At 44.4% G+C, this 9,691-nt stretch overlaps 1 protein-coding gene across 6 annotated transcripts in view; it reads right to left on the bottom strand.

Annotated features, from left to right (window-relative positions):
* Positions 1-8,303: 8,303 nt before the first annotated feature.
* hdac5 (histone deacetylase 5) overlaps positions 8,304-9,691 on the bottom strand; it is a 49,673-nt gene continuing 48,285 nt past the window's right edge. For all 6 annotated transcript variants that reach the window (XM_068731528.1, XM_068731527.1, XM_068731526.1 and 3 more), the window contains one exon: positions 8,304-9,691. This exon is cut by the window's right edge and continues 3,110 nt beyond it. The gene's annotated coding sequence lies outside the window, so the exon portion shown is untranslated.

Below are 9,691 nucleotides of genomic sequence, written 5' to 3'. Positions count from 1 at the left end.
CTGAAGTTGTGTGCATAATGTATGAAGCTCTGGTGCTACTCATCAGATCTACAGCGTAATAATCCAGTTCACCCATTCATCACTGTGGTGAGGATCAGCCACCAGAGTACACACTCTACACACTCTACACTCTACACACACTACACTCTACACACACTACACTCTACACACTCTACACACACTACACACACTACACACTACACTCTACACACTCTACACACACTACACTCTACACACACTACACTCTACACACACTACACTCTACACTCTACACACACTACACTCTACACACTCTACACACACTACACTCTACACTCTACGCTCCACACACTACACTCTACACACTCTACACACACTACACTCTACACACTACACTCTACACACACTACACTCTACACACACTACACTCTACACACACTACACTCTACACACTCTACACTCTACACACACTACACTCTACACTCTACACACACTACACTCTACACTCTACACACACTACACTCTACACTCTACACACACTACACTCTACACTCTACACACTCTACACTCTACACACACTACACTCTACACTCTACACACACTACACTCTACACTCTACACACACTACACTCCACACTCTACACACACTACACTCTACACACACTACACTCTACACACACTACACTCTACACACTCTACACACACTACACTACACTCTACACACACTACACTCTACACACTACACTCTACACACTCTACACACACTACACTACACACTACACTCTACACACACTACACTCTACACACTCTACACTCTACACACTCTACACACACTACACTCTACACACTCTACACTCTACACACACTACACACACTACACTCTACACACACTACACTCTACACACACTACACTCTACACACACTACACTCTACACACTCTACACTCTACACACTCTACACTACACTACACTCTACACACACTACACTCTACACACTCTACACACACTACACTCTACACACACTACACTCTACACACTCTACACACTCTACACACACTACACTCTACACACACTACACTCTACACACACTACACTCTACACTCTACACACTCTACACACACTACACTCTACACTCTACACACACTACACTCTACACACACTACACTCTACACACACTACACTCTACACACACTACACTCTACACTCTACACACTCTACACTCTACACTCTACACACACTACACTCTACACACACTACACTCTACACTCTACACACACTACACTCTACACTCTACACACACTACACTCTACACTCTACACACTCTACACTCTACACTCTACACACTCTACACTCTACACACACTACACTCTACACTCTACACACACACTACACTCTACACTCTACACACACTACACTCTACACTCTACACACACTACACTCTACACACACTACACTCTACACTCTACACACACTACACTCTACACACACTACACTCTACACTCTACACACACTACACTCTACACACACTACACTCTACACACACTACACTCTACACTCTACACACACTACACTCTACACTCTACACACACTACACTCTACACTCTACACACACTACACTCTACACACACTACACTCTACACACACTACACTCTACACACACTACACTCTACACTCTACACACACTACACTCTACACACACTACACTCTACACACTCTACACTCTACACACACTACACTCTACACTCTACACTCTACACACACTACACTCTACACTCTACACACTCTACACTCTACACACACTACACTCTACACTCTACACACACTACACTCTACACACACTACACTCTACACACACTACACTCTACACTCTACACACTCTACACTCTACACACTCTACACTCTACACTCTACACACACTACACTCTACACTCTACACTCTACACACACTACACTCTACACTCTACACACACTACACTCTACACTCTACACACACTACACTCTACACCTACACACACTACACTCCACACACTACACTCCACACTCTACACACACTACACTCCACACTCACTACACTCCACACTCTACACACACTACACTCCACACTCTACACACACTACACTCCACACTCTACACACACTACACTCCACACTCTACACACACTACACTCCACACTCTACACTCCACACTCTACACACACACTACACTCCACACTCTACACACACACTACACTCCACACACACTACACTCCACACTCCACACACACTACACACACACTACACTCCACACTCCACACACACTACACTCCACACTCCACACACACTACACTCCACACTCCACACACACTACACTCACTACACTCCACACTCCACACACACTACACTCCACACTCCACACACACTACACTCCACACTCCACACACACTACACTCCACACTCCACACACACTACACACACACTACACTCCACACTCCACACACACTACACTCCACACTCCACACACACTACACTCCACACTCCACACTCCACACACACTACACTCCACACACACTACACTCCACACTCCACACACACTACACTCCACACTCCACACACACTACACTCCACACTCCACACACACTACACTCCACACTCCACACACACTACACTCCACACTCTACACACACACTACACTCCACACTCTACACACACACTACACTCCACACTCTACACACACACTACACTCCACACTCCACACTCTACACACACACTACACTCCACACTCTACACACACACTACACTCCACACTCCACACTCTACACACACACTACACTCCACACTCCACACACACTACACTCTACACTCTACACACACTACACTCTACACACTCTACACACACTACACTCTACACACACTACACTCTACACTCTACACACTCTACACACTCTACACTCTACACTCTACTACACACACTACACTCTACACACACTACACTCTACACACACTACACTCTACACTCTACACACACTACACACTCTACACACACTACACTCTACACACACTACACTCTACACTCTACACACACTACACTCTACACACACTACACACACTACACTCTACACTCTACACACTCTACACTCTACACACACTACACTCTACACACACTACACTACACACTCCACACACACTACACACTCTACACACACTACACTACACACTCTACACACACTACACTCTACACACTCTACACTACACACACTACACTCTACACGCACTACACACTCTACACACTACACACACTACACTCTACACACACTACACTACACACTCTACACACACTACACTCTACACACACTACACTCTACACACTCTACACACTCTACACACACTACACTCTACACACACTACACTCTACACACTCTACACTCTACACACACTACACTCTACACACACTACACACTCTACACACACTACACTCTACACACACTACACTCTACACTCTACACTCTACACACACTACACTCTACACACACTACACACACTACACTCTACACTCTACACACTCTACACTCTACACACACTACACACTACACTACACACTCTACACACACTACACACTCTACACACACTACACTACACACTCTACACACACTACACTCTACACACTCTACACTACACTCTACACACACTACACACTCTACACACTACACACACTACACTCTACACACACTACACACACTACACTCTACACACTCTACACACACTACACTCTACACACACTACACTCTACACACTCTACACTCTACACACTCTACACACACTACACTCTACACACACTACACATACTACACTCTACACACACTACACTCTACACACTCTACACACACTACACTCTACACACTCTACACACACTCTACACTACACACACTACACACTCTACACACACTACACACTTTACACACACTACACACACTACACACTCTACACACACTACACTCTACACACACACTACACTCTACACACACTACACACTCTACACACACTACACTCTACACACTCTACACACTTTACACACACTACACTCTACACACACTACACTCTACACCAGAGTCAGGACGCATCACTGCCGACCTTGACATGCTCTACTATGACTATTTTTTAATTTTTTTTCAACGTACTCCTATTACTATCTTTTGACATACATACTAAAATGTTAGTTTTTTAATTTACAACTGTATGATTGTAAATGCCGGGGCTCATTGGGTAGAGACGGTTGTCCTCGGCTAATCCGTGTGCTGTGCCGAAGTGTCCCTGAGCAAGACGCCAAACCCCCTAACCGCCCCCAATATGTTAGGGATGAGTTAAATGCAGAAGTTAAATTCCACATGTCTCTAATGACGACTATAATACATTTCATTCAAAATAAAGATGGATCTACATCTCCCTTTCTAAGCTCTTATTTTATTCTACTCTCAGTAAATAATCAATGTGAACGGTTTGATATTCAAGCAGGGGTTTGGTAATCCTGAAATCATTATGGTGGCACCAAACATCCTGAGCCAAATTAGAAAAAGTGGTATCAGTCAAAGTCTATTCTGAATCCACAGTTCCAGGTCAGATATGCTGCTGGTTTACAGGACAGGAGTTTGGTGAGAGTATCTTATCTCATCAGGAGCCTGAAGAGAGCTCTGAGGCAACCGGCCGACCATCTTTACGCTCTGCTGTCGGCAGCCACTCGTCCTCCAGAGGAACAAGTCCTCCGGGCCGCCACTGTCCAAACGCCCACCGTCAGCAATGGTTCAGAGAAGCCAGGGCTACTACATTGTCTTCCCAGAATGCAGTTCTTTAAAAATGCTACAGGACACTCCCCCAAACAGCTCAACACAGTGAGCGTGAATCTGCTAACATGAAAGAGTAACACCGGACTGAAAGAGGTTGAAGAGTGTTCTACTGCATCATAGAACGTGTTCTACTGCATCATAGCAGAACATGTTCTCCTGCACCATAGCAGAACATGTTCTACTGCACCATAGCAGAACATGTTCTACTGCACCATAGCAGAACATGTTCTACTGCATCATAGAACGTATTCTACTGCACCATAGCAGAACGTGTTCTACTGCATCATAGAACGTGTTCTACTGCACCATAGCAGAACTTGTTCTACTGCACCATAGCCGAACTTGTTCTACTGCACCATAGCCGAACATGTTCTACTGCACCATAGCCGAACATGTTCCACTGCATCATAGAACATGTTCTACTGCACCATAGCAGAACGTGTTCTACTGCACCATAGAAGAACGTGTTCTACTGCACCATAGCAGAACATGTTCTACTGCATCGTAGAACGTGTTCTACTGCACCATAGCAGAACATGTTCTACTGCACCATAGAAGAACGTGTTCTACTGCATCATAGAATGTGTTCTACTGCATCATAGAACGTGTTCTACTGCACCATAGCAGAACATGTTCTACTGCATCATAGAACTTGTTCTACTGCACCATAGCAGAACATGTTCTACTGCATCGTAGAACGTGTTCTACTGCATAGCAGAACATGTTCTACTGCATCATAGAACGTGTTCTACTGCATCATAGAACGTGTTCTACTGCATCATAGAACATGTTCTACTGCACCATAGCAGAACATGTTCTACTGCATCATAGAACTTGTTCTACTGCACCATAGCAGAACATGTTCTACTGCATCGTAGAACGTGTTCTACTGCACCATAGCAGAACATGTTCTACTGCATCGTAGAACGTGTTCTACTGCACCATAGCAGAACATGTTCTACTGCATCATAGAACGTGTTCTACTGCACCATAGCAGAACGTGTTCTACTGCGTCATAGAACGTGTTCTACTGCGTCATAGAACGTGTTCTACTGCACCATAGAACGTGTTCTACTGCATCATAGAACATGTTCTACTGCACCATAGCAGAACGTGTTCTACTGCATCATAGAACTTGTTCTACTGCACCATAGCAGAACTTGTTCTACTGCACCATAGCAGAACATGTTCTACTGCATCATAGAACATGTTCTGCTGCACCATAACAGAACTTGTTCTACTGCACCATAGCAGAACATGTTCTACTGCATCATAGAACGTGTTCTATTGCACAATAGCAGAACGTGTTTTACTGCATCATAGAACGTGTTCTACTGCACCATAGCAGAACGTGTTCTACTGCATCATAGCAGAACGTGTTCTACTGCACCATAGCAGAACGTGTTTTACTGCACCATAGCTGAACGTGTTCTACTGCATCATAGAACGTGTTCTACTGCACCATAGCAGAACGTGTTCTACTGCACCATAGAACGTGTTCTACTGCACCATAGCAGAACGTGTTCTACTGCATCATAGCAGAACATGTTCTACTGCATCATAGAACATGTTCTACTGCACCATAGCAGAACGTGTTCTACTGCATCATAGCAGAACATGTTCTACTGCATCATAGAACATGTTCTACTGCACCATAGCAGAACGTGTTCTACTGCATCATAGAACATGTTCTACTGCACCATAGCAGAACTTGTTCTACTGCACCATAGCAGAACATGTTCTACTGCATCATAGAACATGTTCTACTGCACCATAACAGAACGTGTTCTACTGCACCATAGCAGAACATGTTCTACTGCATCATAGAACGTGTTCTATTGCACCATAGCAGAACGTGTTTTACTGCATCATAGAACGTGTTCTACTGCACCATAGCAGAACGTGTTCTACTGCACCATAGCAGAACGTGTTTTACTGCACCATAGCAGAACGTGTTCTACTGCATCATAGCAGAACGTGTCCTACTGCACCATAGCAGAACGTGTTCTACTGCACCATAGAACGTGTTCTACTGCACCATAGCAGAACGTGTTCTACTGCACCGTAGAACGTGTTCTACTGCATCATAGCAGAACATGTTCTACTGCATCATAGAACGTGTTCTACTGCATCATAGAACGTGTTCTACTGCACCATAGCAGAACGTGTTCTACTGCATCATAGAACGTGTTCTACTGCACCATAGCAGGACGTGTTCTACTGCACCATAGCAGAACATGTTCTACTGCATCACAGAACATGTTCTACTGCACCATAGCAGAACGTGTTCTACTGCATCATAGAACGTGTTCTACTGCACCATAGCAGAACGTGTTCTACTGCACCATAGCAGAACGTGTTCTACTGCATCATAGAACGTGTTCTACTGCACCATAGCAGAACATGTTCTACTGCATCATAGAACATGTTCTACTGCACCATAGCAGAACTTGTTCTACTGCACCATAGCGGAACATGTTCTACTGCACCATAGCAGAACATGTTCTACTGCATCATAGAACGTGTTCTACTGCACCATAGCAGAACGTGTTCTACTGCATCATAGGACATGTTCTACTGCACCATAGCAGAACATGTTCTACTGCACCATAGAAGAACGTGTTCTACTGCATCATAGAACGTGTTCTACTGCACCATAGCAGAACGTGTTCTACTGCATCATAGAACGTGTTCTACTGCACCATAGCAGAACATGTTCTACTGCATCATAGAACATGTTCTACTGCACCATAGCAGAACTTGTTCTACTGCACCATAGCGGAACATGTTCTACTGCACCATAGCAGAACATGTTCTACTGCATCATAGAACGTGTTCTACTGCACCATAGCAGAACGTGTTCTACTGCATCATAGAACGTGTTCTACTGCACCATAGCAGAACGTGTTCTACTGCATCATAGGACATGTTCTACTGCACCATAGCAGAACATGTTCTACTGCACCATAGAAGAACGTGTTCTACTGCATCACAGAACGTGTTCTACTGCACCATAGCAGAACGTGTTCTACTGCACCATAATCGAACGTGTTCTGCTGCGTCACAAAGATTATTTTCTCACACGTCAAACATTTATGTGATCATTTGTACAGCTGGATGTCGTTTTTATCGTTCTAAACTTTCTGTGTTTTACTGATGTGATATTTGTATCCTTCAGGGGTAAGAAAAAGCATTATTTCCTATCTATCTATCTATCTATCTATCTATCTATCTATCTATCTATCTATCTATATATATGTGTGTGTGTAATTATTAAATACAGATAATGACGAGGCGTTTCTGACAACTGATGAAGCAGATCAAAATGTGGTCTCAGCATTGTGCGATTCGACTCAAGCGGAATAGCTCGACATTTTGGGAAATGTTTAATCTGTTTCCTGCGAGTTAGACGAGAGGATGATGGATAATTATTATTAGGATTATGGAGGTTAGGTTAGCTTAGCATGCAGAGCAGAAACAAGGGAGTGATGTGGCCCTGCAACAAGACAGTCAGTGAATTGCTTTATTGAGTTTCCAGACAAGTTTAACAACAGGCCCACTTTAAAAAAAACACACAAAGAAACAGAGAATCAGGATCAACGTCACAACATTACAGTGAGAGTAATACAAAAAAAAGAAAAGAAAGAAGGGCTCCATTAAAATGTCCATGAGCCCCCGAAATGAACGTGAGCGTGAAGAATCACCAGAGTTCTTCCCTTTTTAAGCTCCTGCAACACAATAGGGGACGAGCAGGTGGAAGAAAAGAAACGGGCTGAAAGTATCATCATCAATAATAGTCACAGTAATAGATTGCTCGAATAGCGTGTATTGCACATGTGTACACAGATATGCGCTTTATGTACATGTGAGTCGGCGAGAACTAGACACGTGTTGTATCGTCGCGACAGGAAAGAATGCGGATAAAACGACAGCACGCGACAGAGACGAGTCAGGAATGTGCTTGTGTTCGGTTCCAACGAAGCGGCGTGGCGGTTTCTTTTTGTTGTTGTTGTTTTTCTCCAATTTTTCAGTCACGAGCCGGACGAGAGAGAAAGGTAACGGAGAGAACGTCTCCCTTTCAAAAAGAGACGAGAGGGAGGGAGATACCGAACCCCCCCACCCCCCACACACACACACAGACACACACACACACACACCGCATCATAGCAGGACACTACATTTACACCACAGTATCAAACATATCAAGAAATGTACAGTATTTAACTTGTGTAGCAAAATAGTCTGTGCGTGAAAGTGTGCGTGTCACCTGTGTGTGCGCGGGTGTGTGTGTGTGTGTGTGTGTGTGTGTGTGTGCGGCAGCGACGGTAAAGCTGTGCGGCCTCTGGAGTGGGGAGGAGACGACACGAACCATCAAACCCGTCAGCACCGGTCATAGAGCGGCAACCACCACGACTTGTGACTATTCCACTCTGGTGGGACTCACTGCAGTGAGCTGACGCGTCCCAACGCGGCAAACGTCGCGACTACAAAAGGCTGAAGTTTACTGTGAATAGTTGTTTCAGACCTCTGAGACCAACTCAAACACACACTGAATGTAGTAAAAGGTCCTGAGTGGACTCCTCTTTGGGTACAGCGCTTCACATTTGATACTCCGTCACCGCACAGGAGCACAGCTGTGGGTTCCTACTCGTTTGCGCCCGCTCGTGTTTCTTTCTCCGTCAAACTTGCGTTTATTGAAGTTCTCGAGTTTCCAGATTAACCTGATCAGCACGTTGTTCTTACTATCTATGGAAACGACGGCTTAAATCTATAAAGAAATAAGGCCCAACTTGTGATAAACCAGACACAACATATCTTACGCTGCAGTTCCTCTAATGGCCACTAGATGCCGGCAAAATTCTATTCGTCGTTGGTCGTAGTTTAAAACATGGTGGGT

This window comes from Cebidichthys violaceus, unplaced genomic scaffold, assembly GCF_023349555.1.
Source record: "Cebidichthys violaceus isolate CVI_PGR_0920_01 unplaced genomic scaffold, fCebVio1.0.p SCAF_52, whole genome shotgun sequence".
Classification (NCBI taxonomy): Eukaryota; Metazoa; Chordata; class Actinopteri; order Perciformes; family Stichaeidae; genus Cebidichthys; species Cebidichthys violaceus.
Note: the sequence above shows the minus strand (reverse complement) of the source record. Positions and strands in the feature narration are given on the sequence as shown.